The 14,193-nt window shown below is 31.7% G+C and overlaps 2 non-coding genes across 2 annotated transcripts in view; both read left to right on the top strand.

Annotated features, from left to right (window-relative positions):
- Positions 1-13,726: 13,726 nt before the first annotated feature.
- Positions 13,727-13,808, top strand: Trnas-aga. Its single transcript has one exon. It is a non-coding gene; the product is annotated as a tRNA-Ser (tRNA).
- A 359-nt stretch (positions 13,809-14,167) lies between these two features.
- Positions 14,168-14,193, top strand: part of Trnas-aga — an 82-nt gene continuing 56 nt past the window's right edge. Inside the window, exon 1 of the tRNA in view lies at positions 14,168-14,193. This exon is cut by the window's right edge and continues 56 nt beyond it. This is a non-coding gene — a tRNA (tRNA-Ser).

Below are 14,193 nucleotides of genomic sequence, written 5' to 3'. Positions count from 1 at the left end.
TAATTTCCAATTTAGTTTTTTGTTTGTTGTTTTTTTGGGGGGACAACCTTTAAAATTTATCTTTTTGATAGTTTTTAATTTATGGACGCTCTCTCCATTTGATTGCCATATCATAATCCCGCGCGTTTATTGATTTCAATTGCGTGTTAAATTCCTGTTTCTGATAACGAGACACTAAATTGTCTACAAAATGTAAAGCAACTTGTTATCTGTATATTTTCCCCAGTTAATATTTTAAATAATTGCTTTAGCAAAAATATGTTTAACTAATTTTAAATTTAATTATCAAAAAACAAAAAAAAAAAAACGGTTAATTACTTTAGTGGCTAAAGAGTTTCACTAAAAGTTTATGTTTTGCTTTTATTTTTGTTCCACGCCATTTGATTTGTATGCAACACAATTGTTGTAAACTTGCAAGTAACATCCTTGAACGAGATCATTAATCTTTTCTTTTTCTGCTTTTTGGAAAAAAATGGCTTTCCTCTTTACAACAAACAACAACAACAACAACAACAGCTATGAAATACTATAAATTATAGAACTACAACAGCACTGAACAGAAGAAGAAGCAGAAGAAAGAGCAGTAGCAGCATTTACTTCACATGATGTTGATGATGATGATGACGTTTAGTTATAGAGTTTTAGTGCCTCGCCTTTTTTTGCTTATTTTTTCTTTGTCATGTGAATTTCTGGTTCTTTTTTCACTTCTTTTTCTTTTCTTACATTTTATTGGACTTTTTGGACCCCACTACACCCACTCTTATTCTCAAGTGAATGAAAAGAAACGAAAAATCAAAAAAAAGGAATAAAGGTTAAGAAGGAAACAAAAATACTAAAATACATGAAATTTTCAAAAGGCAGTCAGTAAGTCAAACACTCTGAGAGTCTAAAACACTTAAAGAAAAAGAGGAACAAACAACAGAATACCCTCAACAACAACAACAACAACTTTGATACTTTATTCTCGCCTCGTTGTTGCCCAAGTCTTTAAAGAGTTGTTGTTTTGCCAACAAATCACGAACTTTATTTGTTGTTGATGGTAGTAGTTTTCACTTTATTTTTAGTTCTTTTTTAGCCAAATCATTTAGTTTTTTTCCTTATTCCTCTTTTTTTTGAGATTTTGTTATAGTACAACTGTTTTTTGTTGTTGTTTCTTTGTTGCTGCAAAACCACAACAAGCAATGAACAAATATTGTTGCCAGCAGCAGCAGCCACAGCAAAGTTAGCAGCAACCAGATTATTGCATCCAATGACCTCGAACTTGTGCCGGTTATTCATTTTTAGTTCGTGCTGCACACAAAAATATAAAAAAACTCGAAAAAAATACAAAAAAAAAGAACAAAACACCAGCATAATTTAAAAGGGCAAAAAAGGGGGGCCGAGGCTACCATATAATGGTAACAAATGCAGAGTGTGTTTCTTTTTTTTTTGGAGAGTGTGACTGATTTTTAAGATGAATTGTTTTGGCTTTGAAAATTTCATAAAAAGCTCAGTTAAACAGTTTGATTTAATTTATATTTTAGTTTTAAATTAAAAAAAACACAAATAATTGTGTTGAATAATGCGAGGGGGAACAAAGGGAAAAATTTAAATATTTAACATACTCTAAATGGACTCTGTTTGGAGTTACATTTCTATAGAAATATTACTGTTTTTCTCTGACACATTACACTAAAAACATGTCCGTCTTTCTCTGTCTCTTTTTACAATACATCTTTCTGTTTTTCTATGAAAGATTTCAAGTATATAATCTAGTCTATTGTCTAATCTATAGTCTAGTCTATAGTCTAGTCTATAGTCTAGTCTATAGTCTAATCTATAGTCTAGTCTATAGTCTAGTCTATAGTCTAATCTATAGTCTAATCTATAGTCTAGTCTATAGTCTAGTCTATAGTCTAGTCTATAGTCTAGTCTATAGTGTAGTCTATAGTGTAGTCTATAGTGTAGTCTATAGTGTAGTCTATAGTATAGTCTATAGTGTAGTCTATAGAGTAGTCTATAGTGTAGTCTATAGTGTAGTCTTTAGTGTAGTCTATAGTCTAGTCTATAGTCTAGTCTATAGTGTAGTCTATAGTCTAGTCTATAGTCTAGTTTATAGAGTAGTCTATAGTGTAGTCTATAGTGTAGTCTTTAGTGTAGTCTTTAGTGTAGTCTATAGTCTAGTCTATAGTCTAGTCTATAGTGTAGTCTATAGTCTAGTCTATAGTCTAGTCTATAGTCTAGTCTATAGAGTAGTCTATAGTCTAGTCTATAGTCTAGTCTATAGTCTAGTCTATAGTCTAGTCTATAGTCTAGTCTATAGTCTAGTCTATAGTCTAGTCTATAGTCTAGTCTATAGTCTAGTCTATAGTCTAGTCTATAGTCTAGTCTATAGTCTAGTCTATAGTCTAGTCTATAGTCTAGTCTATAGTCTTGTCTATAGTCTATTCAATAGTCTAGTCTATAGTCTAGACTACAGTCTATTTTATTTATTTAATTTTAACTCAAACATTATATTAATCTCGTTAATTTAAACAAAGTTCAAGTTTTTTGTTAAATATTCTTCTTCTGTTTCTGGACCTCTTCCCCTTAAAAACTTACATAATATTTAAACAAAAATTTTCTAAAAAATCCCAAACTGGTACAATAATTTTACTTAAAAAAAACACCAAACAATTGAAATAAAATTACCTACAAAAAACTCTACTTCAAACACTTTTTCTATACAAAAACAATCCAGTTTCGTTTTCAATCCAACCTAAAAAAAAGAAACTCAGAATTGTGTTGTGTGCATTTTACGACTCTTTTGTTTTATTTTAAGCCCCCAAAAAAAAGAACATAATTCTGAAAACAAAATCCAAATAAAATAAAAATTCTAAAACAAAATAACGAGCAATGAACAACAGAAAAAATAATAAATAAATGGTGGAATTACTGAGAAAAAAAAAAACTAAAAAAAAACAGCAACAGAAATCAAACACGAACAACAAGAACATAAAACAAAAATTTGTATACACAACAAAACTCAGACGAACTTGAAAAATTTTTAGATTTGAAATTGATGTTTTTTGTTTTTAATTGTATGTGTTCTGTGTGTCTGGATTCTATATAGTAAAAACGAAGGATAGTGACTGAATATATAAAACTGTGGCAGGCGAACGAAAACAAACGAACGAGCGACAGACCAGTCAGTCTATCAGACTTACTCGTCGTTGATGGTATAGTTGAGTAAATCCAGCCGTTTAGAGAGCCAACAGACAAAAATCGAATTGAATTGAATGATGATGTTTGAGGTTGAGAGATGGGTGCAGGGCGCGTGCTGTATGCATCATTGGCTTCCAAAAAACAACAAGGGGTTGAATAAAAGGTATAAAGATGTACTTTGGGTGTCAAATAGAAGAGTTGTAATAGGGAGATCTCGTCTATAAAACTATGTACAGACTAGACTAAAGACTAGACTATACACTAGACTATAGACTAGACTATAGACTAGACTATAGACTAGAATATAGACTAGACTATAGACTAGACTATAGACTAGACTATAGACTAGACTATGACTACAGTCTATTTTATTTATTTAATTTGAAACTCAAACATTATATTAATCTCGTTAATTTAAACAAAGTTCAAGTTTTTTGTTAAATATTCTTCTTTCTGTTTCTGGGACCTCTTCCCCTTAAAACTTACATAATATTTAAACAAAAATTTTCTAAAAAATCCCAAACTGGGTACAATAATTTTACTTAAAAAAAAAACACCAAACAATTGAAATAAAATTACCTAAAAAAACTCTACTTCAAACACTTTTTCTATACAAAAACAATCCAGTTTCGATTTTCAATCCAACCTAAAAAAAAGAAACTCAGAATTGGTTGTGTGCATTTTACGACTCTTTTGTTTATTTTAAGCCCCCAAAAAAAAGAACATAATTCTGAAAACAAAATCCAAATAAAATAAAAATTCTAAAACAAAATAACGAGCAATGAACAACAGAAAAAATAATAAATAAATGTGGAATTACTGAGAAAAAAAAAAACTAAAAAAACAACAGCAACAGAAATCAAACACGAACAACAAGAACATAAAACAAAAATTTGTATACACAACAAAACTCAGACGAACTTGAAAAATTTTTAGATTTGAAATTGATGTTTTTTGTTTTTAATTGTATGTGTTCTGTGTGTCTGGATTCTATATAGTAAAAACGAAGGATAGTGACTGAATATATAAAACTGTGGCAGGCGAACGAAAACAAAACGAACGAGCGACAGACCAGTCAGTCTATCAGACTTACTCGTCGTTGATGGTATAGTTGAGTAAATCCAGCCGTTTAGAGAGCCAACAGACAAAAATCGAATTGAATTGAATGATGATGTTTGAGGTTGAGAGATGGGTGCAGGGCGCGTGCTGTATGCATCATTGGCTTCCAAAAAACAACAAGGGGTTGAATAAAAGGTATAAAGATGTACTTTGGGTGTCAAATAGAAGAGTTGTAATAGGGAGATCTCGTCTATAAAACTATGTACAGACTAGACTAAAGACTAGACTATACACTAGACTATAGACTAGACTATAGACTAGACTATAGACTAGAATATAGACTAGACTATAGACTAGACTATAGACTAGACTATAGACTAGACTATAGACTAGACTATAGACTAGACTATAGACTAGACTATAGACTAGACTATAGACTAGACTATAGACTAGACTATAGACTAGACTATAGACTAGACTATAGATAGACTATAGACTAGACTATAGACTAGACTATAGACTAGACTATAGATAGACTATAGACTAGACTATAGACTAGACTATAGACTAGACTATAGACTAGACTATAGACTAGACTATAGACTAGACTATAGACTAGACTATAGACTAGACTATAGACTAGACTATAGACTAGACTATAGACTAGACTATAGACTAGACTATAGACTAGACTATAGACTAGACTATAGACTAGACTATAGACTAGACTATAGACTAGACTATAGACTAGACTATAGACTAGACGATAGACTCGACTATAGACTAGACTATAGACTATGCTATAAACCAGACTATAGACTAAACTATAGACTAGACTATGGACTAGATTCTAGACTATGCTATAAACCAGACTATAGACTAAACTATAGACTAGACTATAGACTAGACTATAGACTAGACTATAGACTAGACTATAGACTAGACTATAGACTAGACTATAGACTAGACTATAGACTAGACTATAGACTAGACTATAGAATAGACTATAGACTAGACTATAGACTAGACTATAGACTAGACTATAGACTAGACTATAAACTAGACTATAGACTAGACTATAGACTAGACTATAGACTAGACTATAGACTAGACTATAGACTAGACTATAGACCTAGACTATAGACTAGACTATAGACTAGACTATAGACTAGACTATAGACTAGACTATAGACTAGACTATAGACTAGACTGTAGACTAGACTATAGACTAGACTATAGACTAGACTATAGACTAGACTATAGATAGACTATAGACTAGACTATAGACTAGACTATAGACTAGACTATAGACTAGACTATAGACTAGACTATAGACTAGACTATAGACTAGACTATAGACTAGACTATAGACTTAGACTATTAGACTAGACTATAGACTAAGACTATAGACTAGACTATAGACTAGACTATAGACTAGACTATAGACTAGACTATAGACTAGACTATAGACTAGACTATAGACTAGACTATAGACTAGACTATAGACTAGACTATAGACTAGCTATAGACTAGACTATAGACTAGACTATAGACTAGACTATAGACTAGACTATAGACTAGACTATAGACTAGACTATAGACTAGACTATAGACTAGACTATAGACTAGACTATAGACTAGACTATAGACTAGACTATAGACTAGACTATAGACTAGACTATAGACTAGACTATAGACTAGACTATAGACTAGATATAGACTAGACTATAGACTAGACTATAGACTAGACTATAGACTAGACTATAGACTAGACTATAGACTAGGACTATAGACTAGACTATAGACTAAGACTATAGACTAGACTATAGACTAGGACTATTGACTAGACTATAGACTAGACTTAGACTAGACTATAGACTAGACTATAGACTAGACTATAGACTAGACTATAGACTAGACTATAGACTAGACTATAGACTAGACTATAGACTAGACTATAGACTAGACTATAGACTAGACTATAGACTAGACTATAGACTAGACTATAGACTAGACTATAGACTGACTATAGACTAGACTATAGAGACTAGACTATAGACTAGACTATAGACTAGACTATAGACTAGACTATAGACTAGACTATAGACTAGACTATAGACTAGACTATAGACTAGACTATAGACTAGACTATAGACTAGACTATAGACTAGACTATAGACTAGACTATAGACTAGACTATAGACTAGACTATAGACTAGACTATAGACTAGACTATAGACTAGACTATAGACTAGACTATAGACTAGACTATAGACTAGACTATAGACTAGACTATAGACTAGACTATAGACTAGACTATACACTAGACTATTGTGTTGACTGGACTATAGCCTCGACTATAGACTGGACTGTAGTCTCGACTATAGAATATAGACTAAACTATACACTCGTGTTGACTATAGAGTGAACTATAGAATTAACTATATTGTCAACTATTTACTGGACTATACTGACGACTATTGGCTGGACTATAATATTGACTACGAACTGGATTACAGAGGCGACTATAGGATAAACTAAAGTGTTGACTATAGACTGAAGTATAGTGTTGAGTGAACTGTAGTCTTGAATAGAGATTGGACTATAGTATCGACTATAGACTGAACTATATTGTTTACTATAGACTGCACTATACACTCGGTTATTGACTGGACTATAGTCCCGACTAACAATTGGACAATAGTTTCAACTAAGCCTGGATTATAGTATCGACTATAAACTGGACTATAATCACTAAAGACTAAACTGCACCACAGATTCGACTATAGTTATGACTTTTCTTTCTTTGTAAGTTACCACCCTAATACCGCCTGCATTAACAGTAATTTCCCACCTATTTTGGTAGTGGTAGCACAATGTAAATAATACGCACGTCACATTGAAAATGGATGATTGAAAAGTAATGGCTGGATGTCTATAACGTTTTTAGTAAAACAAAAAAAATAAAAGTTTATGGACAGCAAAAGTGATTGCTGGTGCAGAGATGTGCAGATATTTCGATAAAAAATATTATACGAGAATAACAGACAGATACAAAACGTAATGACAATCAGACATACGTATATAATGTTGATGCATAGATAGTCGACAGTTTTAAGTAAAATCAATAAAATCTGTACAATAGTTGTAAAATATAAAGAAATATTTTATGTTGAAAATAATACTTTAAAAGGGACTTTTAAGAGATATTTGTTGGGTCAACAGAATAGACTATTGATTGAATCATTTTCGAGACTATTGACTGAACTATAGTTGAAACAATAGATTTGGTTTACAGACTTATATTATAAGAGAGACTTGAGGTTAATTGGAACAAAAATTAGGGACTATATTGGACTAGACAAGGAACAAGGTTTAAGACTATACGAAGTTGTTCCGCTGTTGCCAACTTCTTTTTTAATCTTTGCTCGCATTCTAAACACTCTACAACCATTCTCTCCCTGATCCTTAACCCCACATTAAATCATTAACATTTATTGCGTTTTTCTTTTGAAGCACGATACATCAGCAGCAACAGCAACAACAACAGTTAAAAATTTGTTCATGATATAAATTTATCACTGACATTATTCAATTTGATTTAGGATTTTTGTTGCTGTCTTTATTACCAGTTTTAATTTAAATACAACATCTTAAGTACCTGTATCTTCACCTAAATCACCAATAAATCAAATAATGCTTTTAGGCAAAAAGTATAAAAATCTTGTTCTTTTTACAACAATCTTCTACTTCTTCTTTCTACTTCTTATATATCTCCTGCATTGGACAGCAAATAGTTATAATGTCATTTACCAGTCGTATACAATACAACACAATCCAAGTCCCCTCAGTCTCAGCTTAGACTGCCAAAGATATTTCATCTTGTCAATATAATTTTGTATTGTCTGCTTTAGATCATCAGTAGTTTGTTGCAACAATGTTGCTAATTGTTACAATATGTAATTGAAACTTTACATAAGAAGACTTCAAAGGATTTGTGTAAATTTTACTCTCTACTATCCGTGTCTTTAACACTATTTGGAGATTCTGCAGATTCTATATAAAAAGTTCTATTTTATGGCAATAATATAGAAAAACTGGCTGCTGCTGCTTTGAATAGGGAGAGTAAAAACGCCAAGTGGGTTTTTCATTTCTTTGTGGAGACATGTTTATGCAACATTTTCTTTTTAATTAAATTTTATTTTTGTAAAAAATTTTGCAAAAAAAAATTAAACTGGTAAAAAAAATAATAATAATGAATATTTAATTAAACAGGTAATAGTGTTAACGGCGACCAAGGTGAAAATTTTTACACTAAACTGTTGTTGTATGGAATATAATTAAGACTGGAGAATAGATATACAACTTAGAACTCCAAAGTGTAGTGTATAGTCTAGTCTATAGTCTAGTATTAGTCTAGTCTATAGTCTAGTCTATAGTCTAGTATTAGTCTAGTCTATAGTCTAGTCTATAGTCTAGTCTATAGTCTAGTCTATAGTCTAGTCTATAGTCTAGTCTATAGTCTAGTCTATAGTCTGTCTATAGTCCTAGTCTATAGTCTAGTCTATAGTCTAGTCTATAGTCTAGTCTATAGTCTAGTCTATAGTCTAGTCTATAGTCTAGTCTATAGTCTAGTCTATAGTCTAGTCTATAGTCTAGTCTATAGTCTTGCTATAGTCTAGTCTATAGTCTAGTCTATAGTCTAGTCTATAGTCTAGTCTATAGTCTAGTCTATAGTCTATTCTATAGTCTAGTCTATAGTCTAGTCTATAGTCTAGTCTATAGTCTAGTCTATAGTCTAGTCTATAGTCTAGTCTATTGTCTAGTCTATAGTCTAGTCTATAGTCTAGTCTATAGTCTAGTCTATAGTCTAGTCTATAGTGTAGTCTATAGTCTAGTCTATAGTCTAGTCTATAGTGTAGTCTATAGTCTAGTCTATAGTCTAGTCTATAGTCTAGTCTATAGTCTAGTCTATAGTCTAGTCTATAGTCTAGTCTATAGTCTAGTCTATAGTCTAGTCTATAGTCTAGTCTATAGTCTAGTCTATAGTCTAGACTGTAGTTTAGTCTTTAGTCTAGTAAATAGTCTTATCTATGGTCTACTCTTTAGTCTTGTCTATTATCTAGCATATAGTCTAGTCTAGTCTACAGTCTAGTCTATAGTCTAGTCTATAGTATAGTCTATAGTATAGTCTACAGTCTAGTCTATAGTCTAGTCTATAGTCTAGTCTATAGTCTAGTCTATAGTCTAGTCCTATAGTCTAGTCTATAGTCTAGTCTATAGTCTAGTCTATAGTCTAGTCTATAGTCTAGTCTATAGTCTAGTCTATAGTCTAGTCTATAGTCTAGTCTATAGTCTAGTCTATAGTCTAGTCTATAGTCTAGTCTATAGTCTAGTCTATAGTCTAGTCTATAGTCTAGTCTATAGTCTAGTCTATAGTCTAGTCTATAGTCTAGTCTCTAGTCTAGTCTATAGTCTAGTCTATACTCTATTCTATAGTCTATTCTATAGTCTAGTCTATAGTCTAGTCTATAGTCTAGTCTATAGTCTAGTCTATAGTCTAGTCTATAGTCTAGTCTATTGTCTAGTCTATAGTCTAGTCTATAGTCTAGTCTATAGTCTAGTCTATAGTCTAGTCTATAGTGTAGTCTATAGTCTAGTCTATAGTCTAGTCTATAGTGTAGTCTATAGTCTAGTCTATAGTCTAGTCTATAGTCTAGTCTATAGTCTAGTCTATAGTCTAGTCTATAGTCTAGTCTATAGTCTAGTCTATAGTCTAGTCTATAGTCTAGACTGTAGTTTAGTCTTTAGTCTAGTAAATAGTCTTATCTATGGTCTACTCTTTAGTCTTGTCTATTATCTAGCATATAGTCTAGTCTATAGTCTAGTCTATAGTCTATAGTCTAGTCTATTGTGTAGTCTAGTCTATAGTCTCGCCTATAATCTAGTTCATAGTTTTGTCTATAGTCTTGTCTATAGTCTAGTTTATAGTGTAGTCTATAGTGTAGTCTATACTGTAGTCTGTAGTGGAGTCTTTAGTGTAGTCTATAGTGTAGTGTATAATCTAGTCTGTAGTCTAGTCTATTCTCTAGTCTATAGTTTAGTCTATAGTCTAGTCTATAGTCTAGTCTATAGTCTAGTCTATAGTCTAGTCTATAGTCTAGTCTATAGTCTAGTCTATAGTCTAGTCTATAGTCTAGTCTATAGTCTAGTCTATAGTCTAGTCTATAGTCTAGTCTATAGTCTAGTCTATAGTCTAGTCTATAGTCTAGTCTATAGTCTAGTCTATAGTCTAGTCTATAGTCTAGTCTATAGTCTAGTCTATAGTCTAGTCTATAGTCTAGTCTATAGTCTAGTCTATAGTCTAGTCTATAGTCTAATCTATAGTATAGTCTACACAATTTCCCCTTTTCCCACCCCTGGCCTATTCTATAGTCTATTATATAATATTTTCTATAGTCCATTCTATAGTATTTTCTATAGTCTAGTCTGTAGTCTATTCTATAGTTTAGTCTATAGTCTACTCTATAGTCTATTCTATAGTCTAGTCTATAGTCTCATCTATAGTTTCCTGGCCCTTTAATTCTAAAATTTCATCAATTGTCATAAAAACAATCTTGAGGCATTGTCTACATATTCTACTTCTCAACTTCACACAACTGAACCACTAATTAGCAACGCACTGTAAATTGACACTTAGCAAACAAAAAAACGCGTTGTGTGAAAACAACAAAAAAAATTTGCCACAAATCTTAAACAACAACAGAATAACAAAACAAAAAATCTTGTCAATAAAAACATGAATGTTGCCAACACATCATAAATGCCAACGAACAAAACAATTCAAAGCGTTGCAAAAATACACAATTTGTTGCTGTTGTTGCAATTGGAATTGTACTCGTAGTGTAATTGTAATTGTTTTCAGTTTGAAAATGAAAAATATGTTGTATGTCGTTAAAGTGGATTTTCATCTATTTCATCTATCTTTTTTTCCTGGCTTTGGATCTAGTTCTCTGGAGTGATTGTGTCATTGTAAATGCAATTATTTTGTTCTAGTTCTAGTCGATTTCTTTTAGCGGCTTTAAGATGGGAATGCCAAAGTCGCGTGCATGGAATTCGCAACGAAGTGAATAAACAAAGTATTAAGAGGCTGCTTAGTTTTTTGCTCCCCTTAGTTTTTTTCTCCTAAAGCTGTAGTCAGCCTAATAACTTCTTTTTTTGCTGCGCAGCAATTGTTGGAAGTCATCATAAATAATAGAAGCAAGTCACAGAAATTCCTGTTTAACTAAGAGTTGAAAAAAACAAAAGAATCAGGTATGATCACTAAAGTTTTTACACTAGCGAAGAGAAGAAGAACTCTTAGTTTGTTTTCCAAGTTCAAACTTATCCGCTAGTGTGCTGTGATTTTTTCATTCCACACTTTCGTAGCCATTACCTCGTTTATACTTGCAACAATTGCCACAACATTTTAGCACTTCATCAACAAAAATGTTTGTGCAATTCAACGCATTTTATGAGTAGATTTTTATGTTTATAAAATTTCAAAGCTATTAAGCCGCTCCGACGACGACCATTAAAGTAAAAAAAAAGAAACAAGAATTATGGAAAAATCAATAGATTTTAGATTCGTCGAACAAACTATACAAACACACCCATGTTTATCGGAAACTTGAGGGAAAAATAAACCTTAACAATATTATTATTGTCTTTTTTTTCCTCTTGTGGTTTTTAAGACTTAAATACTTAACAAAGATTATTTGCAAATAGAGATTTACAGTAGAAGCTGTCAAAAATGGAGAAGATTGTAATGAAGTTTATAACGTAGTTTGTAGTCTGGATTATAGTACGGTCTTTAGTCTGGACTCTGTTCTGGGATTTAGTCCGGCCTACAGTCTGGACTTATGTCTGCCATAAAGTCTGGACTATACTCTGGATTATAGTCTAGTCTATAGTCTAGTCTATAGTCTAGTCTATAGTCTAGTCTATAGTCTAGTCTATAGTCTAGTCTATAGTCTAGTCTATAGTCTAGTCTATAGTCTAGTCTATAGTCTAGTCTATAATCTAGTCTATAGTCTAGTCTATAGTCTAGTCTATAGTCTAGTCGATAGTCTAGTCGATAGTCTAGTCTATTGCCTAGTCTAGAGTCAAGTCTATAGTATAATCTATAGTCTACTTATTGTCTAGTCTATAGTCTAGTCTAATCTATAGGCTAGTTTATATTCTAGTCTAGTTTACAAGCTGGATTATATTCTAGTCTATAGTCCAAAATATTGTCCAGTCTATAGTCTGGAATATAGACCAGTCTACAATGTAGACTATGGTCCAGTGTATAGTTAAGACCATAGTCTAGTCTTGTCTACAGTCTGGACTATAGTCTAGTCTATATTCGAGTCTATAGTCTGAACTATATTCTAGTCTGTAGTCCGGACAATAATGTAGCATATAGTCTGGACTATAGTCTAGTCTATGGTCTGCGCTAAAGTCTATTCTATAGCCCGGACTATAGTCTAGTCTGTAGTCTGGACTATAGTCTATTCTATAGTCTGTACGATAGTCTAGTCTATAGTCTCGAATATAGTCTGGAATATAGTCTCGTCTAAAGGTTGGTCTATAGTCTGGTATATAGTCTCGACTATAGCCTGGAATATAATCTCGACTATAGTCTGGAATATAGTCTCGTCTTAAGTCTGGACTATAGTCTCGTCTATAGTCAGGACTGTAGTCTACAATCGTTAAGTTAATGTCCCTTTTTCCACCTTCCCCTGTTAATCATCACTTACTTTGATTTCCCAACCAAACTTAGAAGTTACGTTTTTTTGTTCTTTCTGTTTTCATCATTTGCGGTTAAACGGCATAAAACTTTACAAAAGCCAAGAGACATTATCAAAGACAAGAAAACACGTAAGAAGACCTGCTTTAAAGTTTTAGTGGTTGGCAGAAGAGGTGAAGAGTATATGGAGGAAAAAAAGAACCAACTACAAACAACTTCTTTTGCAGCTTAGAAAAAATGCCGACAATAGTTTCGATTAGAAATTGTGATTTTTTCCACCGATTTCAACAGAATATAAAAGGAAAAAAGAATGAAAAGAGAAAAAAATCCACAACATTAATTTAAAACGTGCCACATTGTTTGGCATGTTTAATATGTTTGGTTTTTTTTGTGCTCTTCAACTTTTTACTTGATTCATTTATTAATTAAGTAATTGTTGATGTTTTTGTTGTGTTGTGTTGGTTTTTGGGATTTTGCTTTTCAATATCTTATCTTATTGAAAGCTATCTAAGTATTGCTTGCTGTTCGAGTGGTAGTGTGATTGGATGCATAAATTTTAAAATAGTTTTTAGTTTTTTTTTTATTAAATTTTAAATAGATATTTTTTATTTAAATAATTGATATGAGTTTTTTTTATTAATTTGTTAAACGAGTGTAGGTGTTGTATATGTATTTCCCTTATAAGTGGTGTATTGAGCGCAAATATTTCAATAAGCAGTCGTGGCCGAGCGGTTAAGGCGTCTGACTAGAAATCAGATTCCCTCTGGGAGCGTAGGTTCGAATCCTACCGACTGCGAGAAGATTTTTTTTAAATTTTTAATAAAAATATGATTTTTTATTGTATATTTTTAAAATTAAATATTTTTAAATATTGAATTATTTCAATATGGTTTTCGGGGTTCCCGGGTCCGAATCCTACTTAATGAAATATTTTTTCTACTTTTTTTCAATAATTCTTACTTTTTTTATTATAAAATTTTCTGAAAAAGTTAAATAATATTTTATTAAATTATCGAATTTTCGATACGATTTTAATCTTTAACAGAATTCTTTCTATAAATTTTAAGGAAAATTTTTCAAAATCATTTGTATTGATTTTTTTTTGAAATTTGCTTAACATTTAAATTTTATATTGAACTCGAATCGATTAAATACGCAGTCGTGGCCGAGCGGTTAAGGCG

Source organism: Lucilia cuprina, chromosome 5 (genome assembly GCF_022045245.1).
Source record: "Lucilia cuprina isolate Lc7/37 chromosome 5, ASM2204524v1, whole genome shotgun sequence".
NCBI lineage: Eukaryota > Metazoa > Arthropoda > Insecta > Diptera > Calliphoridae > Lucilia > Lucilia cuprina.
This window is presented reverse-complemented; position numbering and strand designations above follow the sequence as displayed.